At 39.5% G+C, this 20,955-nt stretch overlaps 1 protein-coding gene and 1 long non-coding RNA gene across 5 annotated transcripts in view; one reads left to right on the top strand and one right to left on the bottom strand.

The window, feature by feature from the left end:
* The window catches only part of CLVS1 (clavesin 1), a 415,580-nt gene that overhangs the window by 54,859 nt on the left and 339,766 nt on the right, over positions 1–20,955 (bottom strand). The window lies entirely within an intron of this gene.
* Positions 1–20,955, top strand: part of LOC132593806 (uncharacterized) — a 124,885-nt gene that overhangs the window by 2,358 nt on the left and 101,572 nt on the right. Inside the window, exon 2 of the long non-coding RNA XR_009559662.2 lies at positions 77–196. This is a non-coding gene — a long non-coding RNA (uncharacterized lncRNA). The remainder of the gene's footprint in view (positions 1–76; positions 197–20,955) is intronic.

Below are 20,955 nucleotides of genomic sequence, written 5' to 3'. Positions count from 1 at the left end.
ACCGCCGTTTCCCAATAACTCTGGATATCTGTCTCTGAGGCATCAGCTTTTCTTAATGCACTGTTTTCCTCTATAGGTCACTGCTCTCAACCTGCTAACGACACCCAAGTAGATCTACAGCAGTCATGTTTCAGCCCAAGAGTGACTGAAGTACAGGCAGTGTCTCTCATTGAGATGAATAGCACCAGGATCCCAGGTATTTGCACTTACGTGCCTGAGCTGCTTTTCCTCAGTTATAAACAGTGGTTTATATATAGTTTGATTTTATAACGCTTCCATGCAAACTATAACAATTCCTCAATGCATCTATGTAGATAAAGAAAGTCTGTGACGTGCTGTAGGCGTACGAAACCCTGACAGTGTCCTGGCCTGGTGGGTCGATTTCTAGGTCTAGAGATGAGAGTCAGGTTCTGACATGGCATGGGGCGCACCTGGAGGAGGCGAGGTGCGGAGTTGCAGGAAGGAGAAAGCTTCCACTTGCCTGTCTTCCCAATCCGATTTTTTTAAACTCTCCTAAAGGCCTTTGCACTTGCTGTGTCCTCTGCCTAGAAATTGCTGTCCCAGATCTTTGAATGACTTTCTTCTCTGTGTCATTTAGGTGCAAAGCTCCCCAGCCCTCCCGCGCCAACCATTATTCTATCGCGTCCTCTGGTTTTACCTTCTTGATAGCACTAATCACTGTCTGAAATGGTCTTTTTTACTCGTTTACTTTTTTATCATTTATTAACCCTCTTCTCCCCACGACCCAATAGACTGCAGATTCCAGAAGAGGAGGGGCCTGATCTGTCTTGCCCTCCCACATATTCTTGTGCTTAGAATAGGGTCTGACACATAATGAGACCTCCATAAATATTTGGTGAATGAATAAATGAAGGATTAGAGTCCACGTCTAATTGGGTTTTGTACATAAAACCTAGCAGATGAAATTAGCAAATTCTTATTCAGTGAATGAATAAATTCAAGTAAACTCTTCTTAGACGTGGGCATGACCTTTTAAAACACTCAATCGGGCAAAGAAAATACTCTAGGTTGACCCTTACTTGTTCAGTCATCACTGTTTTTTATCACACTTAGGACAATTACTGATATCTCAGAAATTCTGATTTAAAAAACCAGCTTTCTTCTATAATTTTAGTATTGGTTAAGAAGGCCCAAAGTGCACTAAAAAGCTTATTTAACTTAAAAGGCTTATTTGACTTTCAGAAGAGTTATTTGTTATATACATAATTTTTCTTGAGAATCAATGGAACTTGTGCTGAACTGAATTTAGTTTTCCTCCAATAACTGATTTAAAAATCAGTTGCACAGAATTCTCTGTCATGGACAATACAATATTTCTTTAGGTGCTTTATTCCAATTTCAAATGCCATTTTTATCAGTGTGAAGATAGATTTTTAAATTGTATAAACAACTAGAGTTAATTGATGTGTTGGTTTAGTAAATCCTAACCACAAGGCTACATTTATAATATTAATAGTCCTGGAGACATACCTAGTTACATTTAAAAATACAAATAATATCTGTGCTTTTTAATGAGGTTTAAATCCTTTTTTTGAAAAAGTATTTTCCTTCTGCAACATATGTCCTTTTCTAATGAGCTAAAATTACAGATAGTGAGCCAGGTTTTGGAAAGGAACACAAACATGTATTGGGTGTCTAGACATAGTTATGGGTATTCTTCATATGTTGGGGACCAATTAAATGTTCTCTGGAGTTTTCTGCGAACCACTGAGCCTTTGAGGCACAACTTTTGTGGGCTGTTTTGTGTGATGCAGTGTACATTGTGACGCGGAACCTTGGGAAACCAAATCCTTTTGATCTGGGTCCAGGATAAATCTTATTTTATTAAATTTATCACAAGTAATAATGATGTTCAATATACTGTAAAATCCTTGAAACTACAGAATCTTGTCTTTTGGAGAATTTTTGATTAAGATGATCTTATCTGGAGAGAATTATATGTCAAACTGCATGTAATCAGTCAGTTAATTAGGAGCTATCTTAGGTTCTCTTCCATTCTGAGGATTATATGTTAACTCTTTTAGCCTTTAATTTTATTTTAATGAACACATGCCTAAAAATCACATTTCAGATCAAAGGAGCTGAAACACAACTGATGACTAGTCTCTGTGTAGTGAATTACTGAAAAAAAGCGTTTTCTTGGAGCACAGAGAAGGGAAAGTAATGGGCCATGCACGTATTTTTTTATCATTATTTTCTTCTCTAAACTCATGGATCTGTTGTAACATATTGTTTTAGAAGATGGTTTGGAGTTCACGTGAGCAATGTATTCCATGGTTGAGATAGCTGAGTTGGGAGAAGTAACAGAAATTGCAGAGAAATTACTCTTTCCCCTCAGACACACAGAGCTATGAGTTAAAATTTGGACTCTTTATCTTACCTGTAAAGAGGACATAGGAGCTTTAATTCCATAGAGGGTTAGCCTGATAAAATGGACTTCCATACCTTACAGAGGGAAATGCCAATTGGTGGATCATGTCTGAAAGGCAATTTCTAATATGTACCAGGCACCTTAAAATACTTACAGCCTTTGACCCAAGAATTTCAAGGATTTGTAGACAGCAGCAGTTCTTAAATTATGGTCTGCCATGCTGCAGGGATCCTTGAGACCCTTTTAGGGGGACCACAAGGTCAAAATTATTTTCATAATCGTGTTAAGATTATTTGCCTCTTTCACTGTGTTGCTGTTTGCACCAATGATGCAACAGGAATCAAGAAAGTGGCACCAAATTGTACTAGAACTCATGGTCTTCCACATTGCCAGCCCCAGGAGAAAAATGTGTGTCAGTTCCACTTAAGGGTATCCTTGGTAAAGTAGGAAAAACCAGTAACTTTATGAAGTCTCGACCCTTGAATACAAATGGTTTTAATGTTCCGTGTGAGGAATGGGCAGTACAGGTGGAGTACTTCTGCTGGGCACTGAGGCATAATGGTTGTCTTGAAGAAATGCCATGTGTCGTCGTCTGATTTGTGAACTGGCTTCTTTTTACATGGAACACGCTTTTTGGGTGAAAGAACAACTGAAAGGCAAACCACGGGTATTCAGATTTGGGGCTTCAGCAGACACTTTCTCCTAAATGAACAGAGCAATCCTGTCATTTCAAGGATAACAAGTGATAGTATTTTTAAGTCAGAAGAGTCAGGGCTAGAAGCAGGGCTAGGACAGTAATTAACACGGTAATATTTTTAGATGAATTAGTGCTTCTGTTCCCTGCGCCTGGAGAGTTCTTTGTGACATTCCAGCATACCCAGTTGGTGGCTCAAGCAGCAGCCATTTCCCCTTAGCGCGTGTTGAGCAGAGCCGCGATTGGGTCCTGGTGGCCAACCCCTAGATCGTGGTAACTGGCTGGTTTAAGGCACACATCATAGTGCATCCTACTCTTTTCGCCAGGGCTGGAGATTGAACTTGACATTGAATCTCCTGCCCTGCAAAAGATAACTGTCCGGGTCTCTTTTGGGCAGGCTGAGCCCAGGGCCCTTCTGACAGGTCTCTGAAGGGATGAGTACCAGATGCCAAAGTTCTCGTTATCAGGTACAGTTAGCGCGTTAGTTCTTTCATCCTTATAAGGTATGCAAGTAGCGTAGACAAATGCCCTTACTGCAAATCCACCACCGTTTCCCTCTCTTTAATTAATTCATAACAACCTGACCTGTGTTCTTTGCTTCAAGTTTCCAGTTGATAGTTGCTGTTTTGAAAAATCCTGTTTTCTGAAATCTTTCTCGTCTGCTGCCTCTTACAAGGTAGTCTAATTGTAATGGGCCTTTCACCTATTCAATAAAGACAAGGATTTCTCTTTTAATTAAAATCTCCCCTAGGCATTGAAATGAAAATATGATAAGGAGGTGTCTGTATCAAATACAATTCACTCTTTGAAAAAACATTAAAATTCCACTAATGAATCATTGCGGTAGATAAAAATCAACATATAAGGTCTTTGCTCTCAAGGAACTACAATCTAGGGAGGCCAAGAGAAAAGTAAACAGACTCTTAGGATACCCTGGGACGGTGCTGAGATGGAAATGTGAACACTGGTTGGGGAGGGAACCCGAAGCTGATCAGTGGGCCAGGGCTGATTTTCTAGACAAGGAGCCTAGTCTTCAAGGCGCCCCCAAATCTGGTCCATGTTTATGCTCCAGTGTTTCCAGTAAGAACTCCTCACCCCAGGCAGGGCTCTGCTTACTCTCACAAACTCACCATGCTTTTTCCTGTTCCAAGGATCTTGCTTAGATATTTCCTATGTCTGGAATTCTCTTCCTACTCTCTCTGTAGCCATTTTTTTCCTATTGTGCGATGCCCGTTTCACCCGCTGAAGCCTTCTGGATCACACCAGCCTCCTTTCGAGAGGCAGTGTTTGTCATTTCCTCGGGAAGCCTCATATGGGTGCCCTTCCTACACGTTCCCATAGAATCCTCTGCTCATCTCTGCTTTGGTACTTACATATCCAGCTGCCAACATGAATCTCCACTTGGAAGGTTTCAAGCTTCCAGTGTACAAAACTGAACTTCTGAGCTCCCCGATCGGATTCACCTGAAGGCGTTGCCCTCCCCTCCATTCTCCTAGGTGTTAGCCCTCACCAAAACCCTGAATTCATCTTCGAATCCTCTCTGTTTCAAAACTCATACATCCAATTCTGGTGGCTCTAACTTAAAATATATCCAGAGTCTGGTTATCTTCCCACCACCTCTGTTGTTTTCACTCTGGTCTCAGCCACTAGAATAACCTCAAGCCTAAATGTTGCCAATCATGTCCCAACCTGTTTCCCTGCATGTGCTCTTGTGTTGTCAGTCTATTCTTCACAAGCAGCCAGAGTGATCTGTTTAAATATTTGATTGCATCACTCTTCTGCTCAAAGACCTCCAGTTGTTCCTCATTTACTAAGACTAGTCCTTCCAAGGCCCATAGGGCACCCAGCCTCCCTGACCTCATCTCCTACAGCTGCTCTTAGTCACTTAACCTCAGAACTAGAGCTTTTTTGCTGTTCTGTGAATACCGCAGGCACTCCCACCTCAGGGCGCTGGCTTGCCCGCTCCCTCTGCCTGGAGCATCCTTCCCTCAGTAGCTGTATGGTTAACAGCCTCACCTCCTTCAAGTCTTAGCTCCAGTGTCACCTTCTTGATGAGGCCAATCACAAGGGCTCTAAATTGCACCCCATCTCATCTATGCCCCAGCAGTCTCAATCACTCTAATCTGTTTTCTCCATAGTATTTATTTTTTTATCATACTATATAATTTATCTATCCACTTATTGTCCTCCTCTCCCAACTAGAATGTTTGCTCTATCTGGGCGGAGAGTTTGGTCTTTTTAATTCATTGCTGTATCATGAGCACCCCTAGGATAGTATCTGTGATGGTATTTGCTGAATGAATAAATGTAAGTTATATGTTAATTTGCATTACTTCCTCACTAGACTATAAATTCCTTGAACACACAGATTCTGAATTATTCAACGTTATATATTCAACATCCAACCCAGTACCTAGCATACTGCTAGTGCACAATCAATAATCGTGAGTGAACGAGTCTCTCTCCACTGAAATGCTGTTGTCTGCACTACCCATCTTGACATTTAATTATTGACTGCTCTAATGTCTCACTGAATCTTGTGTGTGAGCGTTCACCATTTGGTGAAAACTGCTTTTATTACAGTCAGAGGCTACAGCTCTTACTTCTTTTGTGCATGAACATGGTAGATTGATATATTGATATAGTCTACTGTATTTTTTGAGTTGAATTGAATGTATAATAACTAGTGGTGGATATTGTTGTCGAGCAGTGGGAGAAATGGGGCATCAGCATCCCTAGGAAGGTGTTTCCTAGAGACCATTGTTTCCAGTAATTGAGACAAGGTCTGTAAACTCAACACTTTTGGTTTTTTTGCTTGACTTGTCTATTTATTTGCCATCCATATTTTCCTGCATTTATATTCCATGGTCCCTGGAACAACTCCATTTACCTTTAAGGTCTCTTGCTTTTTATGGCTGCTAAGAACTTTAGGACTGTGTGAGTCTTTTTATTCATTTATGTATGCTCAGTATTAAAAAGTGACATAAATCTCAACATCCATCCATTCATCTGTCCATCAAATTACTGAGTGAGTTCCAGGCACTGAGGATGAAAGATGGTTAAGATATGGCCCCTGACTATAAGAAATTTATCCTCCTTGGAGAGGCAGAAACTTAAATCAACAATGCAGAATAGTATGTGAACTCTAGCATAGGAATATGTGCAGTGTGTTGTAAGAATATAGAGGAAGGCACCTAAACCAGATCTCGTTAATTGATATGTTTTTGAAATTAGTGGCACTTGAGCTGTGTCTTGAAGTATAATTAGGAACTAAAGAGTAGGGATAAGGCAGAAGATAAAACAAAGAGACATGAGGTAACATGGAATGTTAGGAACTACATACAGTTTACAATAGGTAGAGCTCAACATTTTGGAGATGAGGTTGGAAAAAGAGGTGCAGAGGGAGTATCCAGAGATGTGGCTGGAGAAGTAAGCAGGGGAAGCTCCAGGAGGATCTGCAGTCACAGGCTGTGGAGCATGAACTTGATCTGATAGGAAATAGGGATCTACTGAAGGATTTTAAAAGGAGATGGTTATTGACTGACCAAACTAGGAATAGAAATTTCCTCAACCTGATACAGGGCATCTACAAAACATGCAACTAACTTTATACCTAATGGTGAAAGACTGAATGCTTTTCCCATAAGACCAGGAGCAAGACAAGGATGTCTATTCTTACCACCTCTAGTCGATATTGTACTAGAGATTGTAGCCAGAGCAATTAATCAAGAAAGAAGTCATCAGATGGGAAAAACAGTAAAACTATCTGTTTTCAGTTGACATGATCTAGTATATAAATAATCCTAAGGAATCCAGTTTTAAAAACTACTAGAACTAATAAATGAGTTCAGCAAGGTTGTAAGATACAAGATTAATGTACAAAAATTAATTATATTTCAATATACTAGCAATGAAAAATTAATTTCATTTAAAATATTATCAAAAAGAATAAAATACCTAGAGATAAATTTAACAAAAGAAGTACAAGGCTTGTATAACAAAAACTATAAAATATTTTTGCAAGAACCTAAATATCTAGGTAAATGGGAAGATATCTCATGTTAATCTGAGATGTTAATATGATGACATATGTTAATATGATGACAGAATATGTCAATATGTTAATATGATGACAGAATTCCCCAAACAGGTCTACAGATTCAGTTCAGTCCCTATCAAAATCCCAGTTCCATTTTTTTTTTCCCCAAAAATTGACAAGCAGATCCTGAAATTCATGTGAAAATGCAAGGGACCTAAGATAGCCTAAACAATCTTGAAAAAGAAGAATAAAGTTGGATGACTCACATTTCACAATTTAAAACTTATTTCAAAGCTACAATAATCAAGACAACATTATACCAGCATAGTATAGATATATGGATCAGTGGAGTAAAATTAAGGGCCCAGAAAGAAATCTATATGTTAATGGTCAATTGATTTCAAACAGGGAAGCAATACCATTTAATGGGGAAAGAGTAGTCTTCAACAAATGATGCTGGAACAAGTGGATATCTTCATGCAAAAGATTGAAGTTGGACCCCTACCTCACACTATACACAAAAATTAACTCAAAGTGAATCACAGACACCCCCAAAAAAATATAGGAGTGAATTTTCATGACCTTGGATTACACAAGTTTTTTGGTTTTTTTTTTTGCTACGATACAAAAAGTACCCACAAGAAAAGAAAAGAAAAAAGACAAATCGGACTTTATCAAAATTTAAACTTTCATGCTTCATAGGATTCTATCAATAAAGTGAAAACACAACTTACTGAATGGGAAAAAAGTATTTGCAAATGATATATCAGATAAGGGAATTGTATCCAGAATATATATGTGTGTTACAAGTCAATAATAATACGACAAATTACCCAATAAAAAATTGGCAAAGGATTTGAATAGACAGTTCTGCAAAAGGGTATACAAATGGCCAATAAGCACAAGAAAAGATCCTCAGTATCAATAGTCATTACGGAAATGCAAAGCAAAACCACAATGAGATACTGCTTCACACCAATGAATATGGATATAACTAAAAAAAAGACATTAGCTAGGGTTGGCAAGGAGTGGAGAAATTGGGACTGTCATACATTGCTGGGAGGAATATAAATGATACAGCCACTTTGGAAAAAATGTGTACATGAATGTTCATAGCAAGATGATTCATAATCATCAAAAGTGGGAAGAGCTCAAATGGCCAGCAACTGATAAATGAAAAAAAAAATGGGGTAGCCATGCAATGGAATATTATTCAGCAATAAAAAGGAATGAAGTACTGATAGATACTACAGCGTGGATAAGTCTTGAAAACATTATGTGAAGTGAAAGAAGCCAGTCACAAAGGATCACATAGTATATGATTCCATTCATATAAAGCATCCAGAATTGGCAGATCTATCCAGACAGAATGTAGATTAGTAGTTACCTACAGCTCTGGAGCGAGTGGAGGAAGTGATTAATGAGGAGTGACTGCTAATGGGTATGGGATTCTGGGGGAGGGGGTAATAAAAATGTTCTAAAATTAGATTGTGGTGATGATTACACAACTCTGTGAATATACTAAAACCCATTAAATGTACCCTTTAAATGAGTGAATTATATGGTATGTGAGTTATATCTCAGTAAAAGGTGAAAAGGAAAAACACCAAAATGTGAATTGTGGTTCTCTCTGGTTGATTTTTATTTTCTTCTTCATGTTTTTGAAATTTTCCAATAAGCTCAAGTAAATTTTTATTTTTTCAACTTATCATGAAAAATATTTATTTAAATTAAGACAAAAGGAAATGGTGTATATTACAAGACAGATTTGACTTTTAGGAAGACAATATGGAACCTTTAGAAGAATCAAAGCAAGCCTAGAACAAAGCAGGAAGAACAATTTTAAAAAATGTTCTGTCTTTTGGGAGAGAACTGATGAGGTTCCAAACTGAAGTGGCAGCTCTGGAGATGGAAAGAAGATGGAAATGTGAAAACTATTGAGATAAAATCATTTGGAATTGGAATTGGGAATCAATTTTTATATATATGTATATATGTATACAACACACACACACACATATATACACATACGCATACTATATATATGTATATCAACTAGATAGATAGATAGATAGATATACACTAATTCAAAATGATATATTTACCCCGATGTCCATTACAGTACTATTTACAGTAGCCAAGATACGGAAATAACCCAAGTGTCCATCAACGAATAAATGGATAAATTGTGGTGTATATATATATATATATGTATATATATATAAAATTGATTCCATATATATACATACACACACACACACACTACAATGGAATATTATTCAGCCATAAAAAGAGGGAAATCTTTTCATCTGCAGCAGCATGGATAAACCTCGAGGGCGTTATGCTAAGTGAAACAAGTCAGACAGAAAAAGGCGAATCCTGTATCTGTATGTTCTCTCTTATATGTGGAATCTAAAAAAAAAAAAAAAAAAAAGCAAAAAATAACGTATGCTATAGTAGTGATTCTCAAAAAGGAGCATATCAGCAATGTCAGCATTATCTGTGAACTTGGTAGAAATGCAGATTCTCAGACCTTACTACCCCAGGCCTATGGAAATCAGAAACTCTGTAGAGGGGTTCAGTATTTTTTTTAAACTTTCCTGTAGATTCTGAAGCATGCTAAATATTGAGACCTACTGATCAATACCATTCCCAAGTTCTCTTTTAGATCTAAAATTCAGTGGTCTAGAAGAAACCATGTTTTTAGGGGAAGAAACGTTCATCAGGAATTAGAAAATCTGGGGCTTCCCTGGGGGCGCAGTGGTTGGGGATCCACCTGCCGATGCAGGGGACACAGGTTCCTGCCCCAGTGCGGAAGGATCCCACATGCCACGGAGCGGCTGGGCCCATGAGCCATGGCCGCTGAGCCTGCGTGTCCGGAACCTGTGCTCCGCAAGGGGAGAGGCCACAGCAGTGAGAGGCCTGCGTACCGCAAAAAAAAAAAAAAAAAAAAAAAAGAATTAGAAAATCTGGAGAAAATCTTCACAGAGGAAGTAAGGTTTGGTCTAGCAACGTGACATCATACTAATCATAAAAGATGGAGAGGATTGTTAAGAGGTAAAAGGGTAGGGGGATTGGCAACATTACAAGCTGAGGTACCAGGGGGAATGGGAATGGAGAGAGGGGAACTTTATAATTCATCTGTGATCAGGGAGGAAATTAGGCAAGTGGTGCAGGAAAGGGGGGGTAGTTTTGGGCAGCACTGGTAAATAAACTTGGATGAGCAGAGTAGAGCCACTAATGGTTGCTCTTAAATATTGAATATTAGTTTATGCTCATAGTTGGTTATTTTCTCTATGTGTCTATTATACTTTGAATTATTATATTTAGCTAACTTTCTTATGGAAGGTGTTGTAATTAAGACACTCAATTTTTTACAAATATAAAGAAATGTGAGTATCTATAGGAAAAAGAAAACACAAGAATAATCAAGAAATAGAACTTTGTACCAAAGTACTCAACAATACTGTGCTCTGACCAGAGAAAAATATTTCAGAGTGTTCTCAGGCTTTATGTCTGTCTTAACTTCTGAGTCAGGTCTTCTCTTCTCTAGATCTCTTTCAAAACTGAGTTCCCCCTTCCAAAGTCTGAAAACCACTTTAACGTTGCCCTGTCCTCTTCTTTTTCTAAGAATATCTTAATTAAAACCTCATTCAGTTAATGGAACAAGTTATTCATAATTTCTTCCAAATCCTTAATGAGTCTCTGGATTAAGGCATCAGGGATTACTCCTCTCAATTAATGACATTTCAGCTGAGCTGGCATTAGCTTAACCATTTAATTTTTTTCACATTGTTAATACTCTCCATCAAACATCTTGAAATTCCTAAACTCCACTCTAGTATTATTGAAGCAGGAGAAATCATGTTTATGACTGCATTTTTAGAGTTCCTTAGCGGTGAAAGATATTTTTCAAAGTCTTCAGTGCAGCTTTTGTGCGCAACAACAATCGCCCTGTGTCTGGCCAACACCCCTCATTTTTCATTTTCTCCTATGGAATGGAAGGAACACCAAGCTAATATCTGTCCCGTCAGCTGGTCCCTCCACCTATGCCTACCTGGAATTCTGGCGCGTGAAAAGTTGAATAAATGGTTGTTGAATTAAAGTGAATCTCCTCTTCCAGCCTTTGCCAATTCATGTTACCCATACTTATCAAAAACTAGCTCAAACTTTTCACAGAAAGTATTAAAGGATAACTGGCTCTGCCATCACTCTCCTTAATGTTTCCTCATCACTGATTTATCCATCTGCTAAAATGCATTTCAGGAGGCATTCTTCAATAGCTGGGATTAAGACAAATCAAAATACCGAGAAAAAAATTAAGTTAAATCCCTTCCTCCACACCTTTTCAAATGTAAATTCTGATAGATAAAAATGTTAAATTAAAAAAAAATCTAAGTCTAGAAGGAAATATGAATTTTATATAACGTTTGGGAAAGAAAAGACTCTAAGCCCTAGCAAAGGCCACTTAACAGACTTGATCGTATAAACGTCTTAAACTGCTTTAAACAAGAACAGCAAAAATAAACATTAGTCATTGTAGATGCAAATTATGGAAAAATGTTTGTGACGTGAGAAAATGTTAATTTCCTTAGGTAATAGAAATCTCTTACAAAATTAGAAATAAAGCAATTTAAAAACCTCAGCTGAAAAATGGTTGAAGTACATTAACAAGTGATACACAAAACAGCTAATAAAGAATGTCTAATAAACATATGGGAAAATGTTCCACCTCAGTAGTAGTCAAAGTGATCAAAGCAAATTAAAACAAAAAGGGGCCGTGTGGTGGAGGCATAGTGGGGAGGTTACAAATAGATCAAGACTTATTTTTAATACCCAGTGCTGATTTTGGTTCAGGAGCAGACCCTTTCATATAATGCTGATGAACATGAAAAACAAAAAACAAAAAAACCTTCTGTAGAGCATCTTCAAGATTCATTTCACCTCTAGAAATTAATCCTAAGGCAGTAGTTCATGTGGCCAAAAATTTAGTAAAAGGACATTCATGTCAGGAATTTACATAATACTGAAAAAATTGAGAACAATCTAAACATTCAGCAATTGGGAATTGGTTAATACATTATCATATAACTAAACAGTGGAATACTATGCAGTCGTTATAAATGATGGCTGAGGTAAAATAGCTAGAATACTGTTCACTGTGTACTATAAAGTGAGAAGACCAGATGCCCAGGTTTAAAAGGTCTATTTCTGTATAGGGTTGTGTGTAATTTGCATTTTCTTATTTTTATTTACCAGTATCACCAATATTTTTTAAAGATTTTTTTATACAGAACATGAATAATGAACCCCCAAGAGTGGGGTTTGGGAGTGGAAGCTGAGTTTAGGGAATGTTACAGATTTCAACAGCTGGAGGTGCTGAGGGCATTTATTGTTCTTCCATTTCAGGGAATCTATTAGACAGACTTTTAAAGAGCTCCAGCCATGGGAATTCCCTGCTGGGCCAGTGGTTAAGACTCGGCGTTTCCACTGCAGGGGGCATGGGTTCAATCCCCGGTCAGGGAACTAAGATCCCATGTGCCACATGACGTGGCCAAAAAAAATAAAATATAAAGAGCTCCGTCTTGGCAATGTGGAAGCTATTTTCACTATATAACAGAACTTCTCTGAAGTCCAAATAATAATTTCTGGGATTCCTATGTGATACAAGTGACTAAGGATTTGTCTCTTAAACTGTAAAATTTTCTATATCACATTATTACTGTTTTAGATGAAAATCTCTCTACTGTTTACACATTTCCATGGTGTCTTCAGTAATGCTTATTGAATGTGACTAAGGCTTTTTTTGATAGCTCAGGATCATGGCTGTGTACATCATATCTGCTCCATGGTATACAATGGTCTCAGGTACATTAAGCTCTATGCGAAACGACCTCAATTATAGTGCTCTCTAGTTTCAATAGTAAAATTTTAATCTTATTTGTGTTTCTTCCATGGCTGACAGCTGTTATTTCTTGATATAGTCTATACGGCAATGTGAATTAGCCCCTCAACCAAATTCTTTTACAGACTTCTAACATGTGGTAAGTTTGGAAACTACATGGCCAAATTAAGAAAATAAACGGGCTCTAAAGGAAAGTTAGAGAGATTCTCTTAATGTAGCTATTTTGTGACACTTATTTGATGCTGCATATTCTGTATTCTATGGGATACAATTGTCATATAGTTAAATTCCACAAGGACAATGTGCTACTGCATTTCTTAGCCTTGGTATTTTCCAAGAATAATCTTATTTATTAAATTCCAAACATAGACATTAATAGTTTAGATCTTTGATGAAAAAAGTACAAGCAGATAGTACACCAAGTGTTGTGATGCCACGAAAGAATGATTGACTCGGGAACACCTGGACACCGGGGGCAGGTAAATCAAACTGTACTCTAGCAGAACGAATCTACCGTGTGGGAAGTCAGGGTAGTAGCTACCTTTGGGAGTCAGCTACTGGGAGGGGGAAGGAGAGGCCTCTGGGTAACTGGCAGTATTCTTTTTCTTAATCTGCATCTGGTTACTTAAATGTTTTCATTTTCTGAAAACTCACTTGGCTGCACACTTACAGCTTGGGTAGTTCTCTGGATGTATATTAACATATCAACAAAAAGTTTATTGGGACTTCCCTGGTGGTGCAGTGGTTAAGAATCCGCCTGCCAATGCAGGGGACATGGGTTCGATCCCTGGTCCAGGAAGATCCCACATGCCTAGGAGCAACTAAGCCCGTGCGCCACAACTACTGAGCCTGTGCTCTAGAGCCCACAAGCCACAACTGCTGAGCCTGTGCGCCACCGCTACTGAAGTCCACACGCCTAGAACCCATGCTCTGCAACAAGAGAAGCCACCGCAATGAGAAGCCCATGCACTGCAACGAAGAGTAGCCCCTGCTCGCCGCAACTGGAGAAAGCCCGCGTGCAGCAATGAAGACCCAACACAGCCAAAAATAAATTAAATAAATTTATTTAAAAAAAATGTTTATTCTAAGTATAAAAACAAACTACTACACTTTGAAAAATTATCTTAGGGCTAAAAAGATATGTGGCAGCCTTGACATTCACCATCCACAGTGAAAGGAACCATCACCAATCAGTGCCAGCATTCTTTTTTGCCTGAGCTGCATTCGGATTGTTTAGGTTTGGTGTGGGAGGGCAAGCCTATTTTCCGTCCCTGACATAAGCACTAAGGCTATATCCATGAAGGTAAAGTTATAGATTTGTAGCACTGGGTGGTTAAAAGGGTTGTAAGAATTATCTAGTCCAGTGTTGTCAAGAGTTGTCCCTGGACCAGCACATCACATCACCTGGCGACTTTTTGGAAATGCTAATTCTCACTCACCTACCCGAACACGCCCTCACCCTGTGCCAACCTACTGAATCAGACACTCCAGGGTTGGGACCCTGTAATCAGAACTTGAACAAACACTCCAGTGATTTTGGTGCGTGATGAAGTTTGAGAACCACTGCCCTCATCCAATCCCCATTGGGTTTTGCTGATGAATAATCTTAGGTCTATAGGTGTGATGCCATTTTCCCAAGGTTACCCATGGAATTACAGTTGCCAAACAAATAAAACTCGACTTCCTGATTCCTAGTTGCTACATTGGATAGCAAGTAGAGGATTGCAAGAAAACTTCCCTCTGATTTCTACCTTACGTTTCTAAGTGAAAATTTCTGTCATTTCCCACCATCTTTGGGGGGGGCACCCCTCCAACATTCTTAGTCTCTGTGGTTTGGGTTTAGCATCTTGGGTGGGCTCATAATCTCATCTGTCCAGAGCACCCTCTGTCCCCTCGCTCCTATGAAGAATGTGAAAAAACCTGTCTGAAAATGAAGTCCGTACAGAGATCTCATCTTTGGTGTGCTGAGGAATGTCATCCTGGAACTAAACAATTCACAGAGGTCAATTCTTTGTCAGGACTGATCTTCCACAGCTGCGTGAAGGCCCTTAATATATTCCTCTGCTGAAAACTCTTGTCCAGTGGAAAAGTAAGGCGGCATACTCCTTCCAGAACCATCTTCCTGGTCCCTCTCCTCAGTCCACCCACCCCCTGGGTCTGTGGGACATTCTTCTTGATAGAGTTATCTCCGTTTCTCCACCGCCCTCCTCAAACCGGAGCTTTCTAGATGCCATTCCCACGGCTACACTGAAATAGTTTCCCTCCTTGAAGGCCCATCCTTTTAGTTTCTTTTTTTTTTTTTGCGGTGCGCGGGCCCCTCACTGTTGTGGCCTCTCCCGTTGCAGAGCGCAGGCTCAGCGGCCATGGCTCACGGGCCCAGCCGCTCCACGGCATGTGGGATCCTTCCGCACCGGGGCACGAACCCGTGTCCTCTGCATCGGCAGGCGGACTCCCAACCACTGCGCCACCAGAGAAGCCCTGTCCTTTTAGTTTCTTGAATGAGCTCGTCCTGCTTGTCAACCTGCCCCTTCTCTTTCATGGGCTCCTTCTCGTCTAACTTGGTCATTTTTGTTGCTCTTCACTTGGGTTCTTTTTCTCAGTCACTGGCTTCACTCCATAGTTTTTCTCCAAATGATCTTTCCTATGATTTCAAATACCACCAACTCTATAGATCCAGCCCAGACCTCTTCCCTCAGCTTATACTTAACGTAAACAGTTAAATACCCCATGGCATCTTAAGCTCAACATGTCCAACACTCATTCTCTTCCCACACCTGCGCACTCCCGTCTGCACCATCTCGTGGGTCGGCACCACCTCCGCCCTTCACCGGAGCTGCACACCCAGCTACATCCTCAACTCCTGCGCTTCCGCTTTCCATTCTCAAGCATCCAGCCACCAAGCACTGCTTTGCTTTACTTCCTATGTCCTTATTGAATCCTTTTATCACTCCTAATTTCGCCTTTGGTTGTTTCTTACTTGAATGATTGCAGTTGTCTTCCATTCGGTTCCCCTGCCTTTGAATCTTCCCTGCTCATACCTACCAAACTGATCCCGGATGAAATACCAATCTGCGGTGTCATCCTGCTTCAGTATGTTCAGTGGCCCCCAACGTCTGCAGAAAGAGACCAAGCTCCTTAGCATGACACAGGGGCATACAAGCTGCTTGCCTGGCCCTTCCTTGTGCACGCCAGGATTATGAAATTAATTCTGCTTCTCTCTCTTAGTGAGTGATGTCTTGCCCATAATATCTCCTCTACTTGAAATTTCTCCCACCCTGCCTTCATGTAGCTATTCCACAGTCATCTGCTAAGAATCAGCAGAGGTGTGGCCTCACCCAGGAGGCCATTCCTAACTCCTCCTGCCTGGATTGGGATTTTATTAACCCGGTACATATGACCCTTCCTGCACATGCAACATTGTTTTCATCATTTGTTTATAGATCTGCCTCTACTCTGAATGATGACTTGTTGAGAGCAGGGACTGTATCTGTTTACTTTTGTGGCTGACTCAAAGTCAAGTCTTAGTAACTGTTTCTTGAATGGATGAATCCGAGCACTGGCTAGGTCTGTAATGCATGAGAGTCCAGAAAAACCAGTTATCAAAAATATGCCAGAGATAGACCTATATAATTGGAACTGTTTTCAATGGGCCATCCTGTCTGCCATCTGGATCACCAGAGTGTCATTACCTCTAATCGTCTTCCTGAGTTTAATTGATATTTAACAAGGTAGAGCATTAAAAGGGATATTTTATTCCTCTCATATTTCTATAATAACATATTGCACTACTGCAAACTCAGAATTACAGCTTTGTGGCCTGAGAAAGTTGTTTAGAGAGAAAGTGTTCTTCAGGCACCCCTGGAGTGTTCAGAATGAATTAAGAACCTTCTTGGCAAAATATATACAAATATCCTTTTCCTTCAATCTGTTTGTATCTAATATTCTTTAATATATGAAAACTGTAAGCATCAAAGACTGTAAATGTTACTGCTTAAAAGAGTCCTCCAGGATGAAAGAGGTGAATTTTGACCCCATTAATCCCTCAGCTACAAAGGCTTTGGGAGTGGACTCTGGTGATAATTAAAAGGATCACAACACATAAACAGAAAGAAAAAACACCTCAAGTGCCACAGTCTGAACGAGTAACACCAAGCTGGACCCAAGTCATTAACTGAGGTGAGAAGGTAGCTCCCTTGTTGGGGGTCAGTGAACAGGCTGGTGAGGTCAAACTTTAGCGCTGAGGCAATGGAGACCAATTTCATTCAAATTCGTGAATTAGAGACACAGGAGCCCACAGATAAGGGCTGGCCTCTTTATTATTTCAATAGCATTCTGCCTTTCAGTGAGCACTGACTATGGCCTGGGCACTTTTCATTCACTATTTAATTTCTACCATAAACCTGTGAGATAGAACTGTTTTGACACCACATTTTTACAGACAACAAAACCAGAACTGAAAGAGTTAAATGACTTGACTGAGGTCTTAAAGTGGCAGAGCCAGGACTGAAGCCCAACTAGTTGGACTCTGCTCTCACCTACACCAAGGCGTGGTTGTACCGGCAGCAGTAGCATCACCTGGGAAGGTTTTTGAAGGGTCAACTCATGGGCTCTTCTCCAGATCTACAGAATCAGAAGCTGGGAGTGGGGTCCCGCCGTGTGTGTTGTAGCAAGTCCTCTGGGGAGTCTGTGTACTTACAGTTGCGATCCATCGCTTTATACCGCAATACCATCTATTAGAGCAGTGCTCTCCAACTGTAATGTGAGTACACATCACCTGGAGAACTTGAAATGCAGATTGATTCAGTAGGTTTGGGGTAGGGCCTGAGAGTCTGCATTTCTAACCAGCTCCTGGTGATGTTGAGATTGCTGTTTTGTGGACTACACTGCATAATAAAACCCTAGAATGTAGCTTCAGGAAGCCAGGTTGCTTTGTTCTCTGCTGTCATCTGGTTTAGAAGAATACCAGGCTCACCTTTTCTTTTGAATGAATACACCGCAAGTCAGTATGTCTGCATGTCTGAGTCATAGACTGTTGATTTGGTGTGAATCTACTTGTAACTCGAAATGCATCTGCCCAACCAGCCTTTACAAATTTCTAATCACACTGGTCATTCATTTACCCTCAGGAACTGTCAGGTTTCCCGGTGACTTGACGGACGTTTTACTGTTCTAGTCTTTCAAGTGAATAGAGCACTTTGGATTCCCCAAGGGCAAGTGAACATATTGTATGTTTTGGAAAAGAGATGGAAAATCAGAATGTGGGAAGGAGTGGGATGTGGAAAGGAGGCTAGAGAGAACGAATGAAGGTTGGAAACAGTTTAATGAAAGGGACGCCCAGGAGATGGATGATTCCCAGCTGCCTGAGCCTCTGAGCCTTGCCCGCAATCCCCTCCCACCTTTGGGTTAAGAGTTGGAAAAGCAATGAACCTCCTTCCACACTAGACTGGCTCAAAGCTGTTGGGAGAGTTTAAATCAAAGTAGATATAAATATTATAAAACCATTTTTAACAAAAATGACAACAAAAGTCACACAGTAAACCTTCAACTGGAACAAAGAGTTAATGAACTGATAAAGTGTCTGATTGGCTGGAAGAAAATGACATAAGCACAGAAATGAGAAAAAAACAAAAAGCGTGCTTCCTAGATCTCCTCTGGTGAGTGAAAAGTAAGCTTCTCTAAACCCTTAACAAACATCTGGGTCCTTAGGGAATCAGATATTTTGTAAATAGCCTATGGGACAAAAGGCTATAGCTCTTCCTAAGTGACACACTTCGGCACAGTAAATTCTTGAAGTATCTGGGTTGGCTGAACGTTGATAAACGCTGTGTGCAGATCGGAATGGTTGGGTGGCAGTGATTCACAAGAAATAAGTCCAAAAATTGATTTTGGAAACGGTGCAAAACTCAAGAACAGGAGTTCAGCAGGCTGCTTATCCTGCCAGAATTCACCAGCAGAATTGAGAATAATGCTTTGCTCTATTAAAATGGTGGCATAAATATTACTTCTTTGATTCAAATGTAAACAAGTTGTAATGAATAGCTATAACAGCTCTTTTAGACATTATTGACCACATTTAAGAAATGAAACAGCAGAGTGAGAGAAAGTGACTTCTAGGCATTCTCAAAATTAGTATTTTTAACTCGAGTTTTTTGAACTAATATTCACAGAATATTTATGTATCTGGGACAACTTAATATTCTAAACAATGACATACCCCATTGTCCTAAAGGAGGAATATATACTATATACACTATTAGAATTTCATGACTGGCTGATGCAAGGTAATTTTTGATGTAAAAACATCTGATTACCCCTTAAAGAGCAGTCTTGTACATGATTATTATTATTATAACTCATTAATTCAGCCTGTGAAATACATAACCAAAGTTCTATGCACATGCCATTTTTTAATTTTTTTGCGGTACACGGGCCTCTCACTGCTGTGGCCTCTCCCGTTGCGGAGCACAGGCTCCGGACGTGCAGGCTCAGCGGCCATGGCTCACGGGCCCAGCCGCTCCGCGGCATGTGGGATCTTCCCGGACTGGGGCACGAACCCGTGCCCCTGCATCGACAGGCTGACTCTCAACCACTGCGCCACCAGGGAAGCCCTTAAAAGATTTTTATTGAAGTATAGTTGACTTACAGTATTATATTAGTTTTAGGTATATAACATAGTGATTAGATATTTTTATGAATTATACACCATATGAAGTTATTGTAAAATATCAACTATATTACCTTGCTGTATATAATATCCCTGCATCTTGTTTTTATAACTGGTAGGTTGTATGTCTTAATCCCCTTCACCTATTTTACCCCTCCCTGACCCTCTTCCCTCAGGTAACCACTAGTTTGTTCTCTATATCTGTAAGTCTGTTTCTGTTTTATGTTTGTTCATTTGCTTCGTTTTTCAGATTGCACATATAAGTGAAAACATACAGTCTTTCTCTGTCTTCATTTCCCTAAGTGTAATACCTTCCAGGTCCATCTGTGTTGTCGAAATGGCAAGATTTCATTCTTTTTTATGGCTGAGCAATATTCGATTGTGTATATTTACCATGTCTTCTTTATCCATTCATCTGTTGATGGGCACTTAGGTTGCTTCCATATCATGGCTCTTGTAAATAATGCTGTTATGAACATTGAGGTACATGTGTCTTTTCAAATTAGTGTTTTCGTTCTCTTCAGATAAATACCCAGGAATGGAATTGCTGGATCATGTGGTAGTTCTACTTTAAATTTTTTGAAGAACCTCCATACTGTTTTCCATAGTACCAATTTACATTCCCACAAGCAGTGTACTTTTCTCCACATCCTTGCTAACATTTGTTATTTCTTCTCTTTTCAATGATAGCCATTCTGACAGTGTCACGTGATACCTCCTTGTGGTTTTGACTTGCATTTCCTTGATGATGGACAGTGTTGGGCATCTTTTCATGTGCCTGTTGGCCATCTCTGTGTCTTCTTTGGAAAAGTACCTATTTAGGTCCTCTACCAATTTTTTAATTGGATTTTTTTTATGTTGAGTTATATACATTCTTTATATATTTTGGATATTAACCCCTTATTGGACATAGCATTTGCAAATATTTTCTCCTATTCAGTAAGTTGCTTTTTTGTTTTATTAATGGTTTTCTTTGCTGTGCAAAAGCTTTTTAGTTTGATGTGCTCGCATTTGTTTATTTATGCGTTTGTTGCTCATGTCTGAGGAGATAATCCATAAAAATATTGCGGAGATCAATGTCAAAGAGCATAATGCCTATGTTTTCTTCAAGGATTTTTATAGGTTTTAGTCTTACATTTAAGTCTTTAATCCATTCTGAGTTTATTTTTGTATATGGTGTGAGAAAATGTTCTAGTTTTACTCTTTTACATATAGCTGTCCAGTTTTCCCAACCTCACTTATTGAAGAAACCATCTTTTCC

This window comes from Globicephala melas, chromosome 17, assembly GCF_963455315.2.
Source record: "Globicephala melas chromosome 17, mGloMel1.2, whole genome shotgun sequence".
Lineage (NCBI taxonomy): Eukaryota > Metazoa > Chordata > Mammalia > Artiodactyla > Delphinidae > Globicephala > Globicephala melas.
Note: the sequence above shows the minus strand (reverse complement) of the source record. Positions and strands in the feature narration are given on the sequence as shown.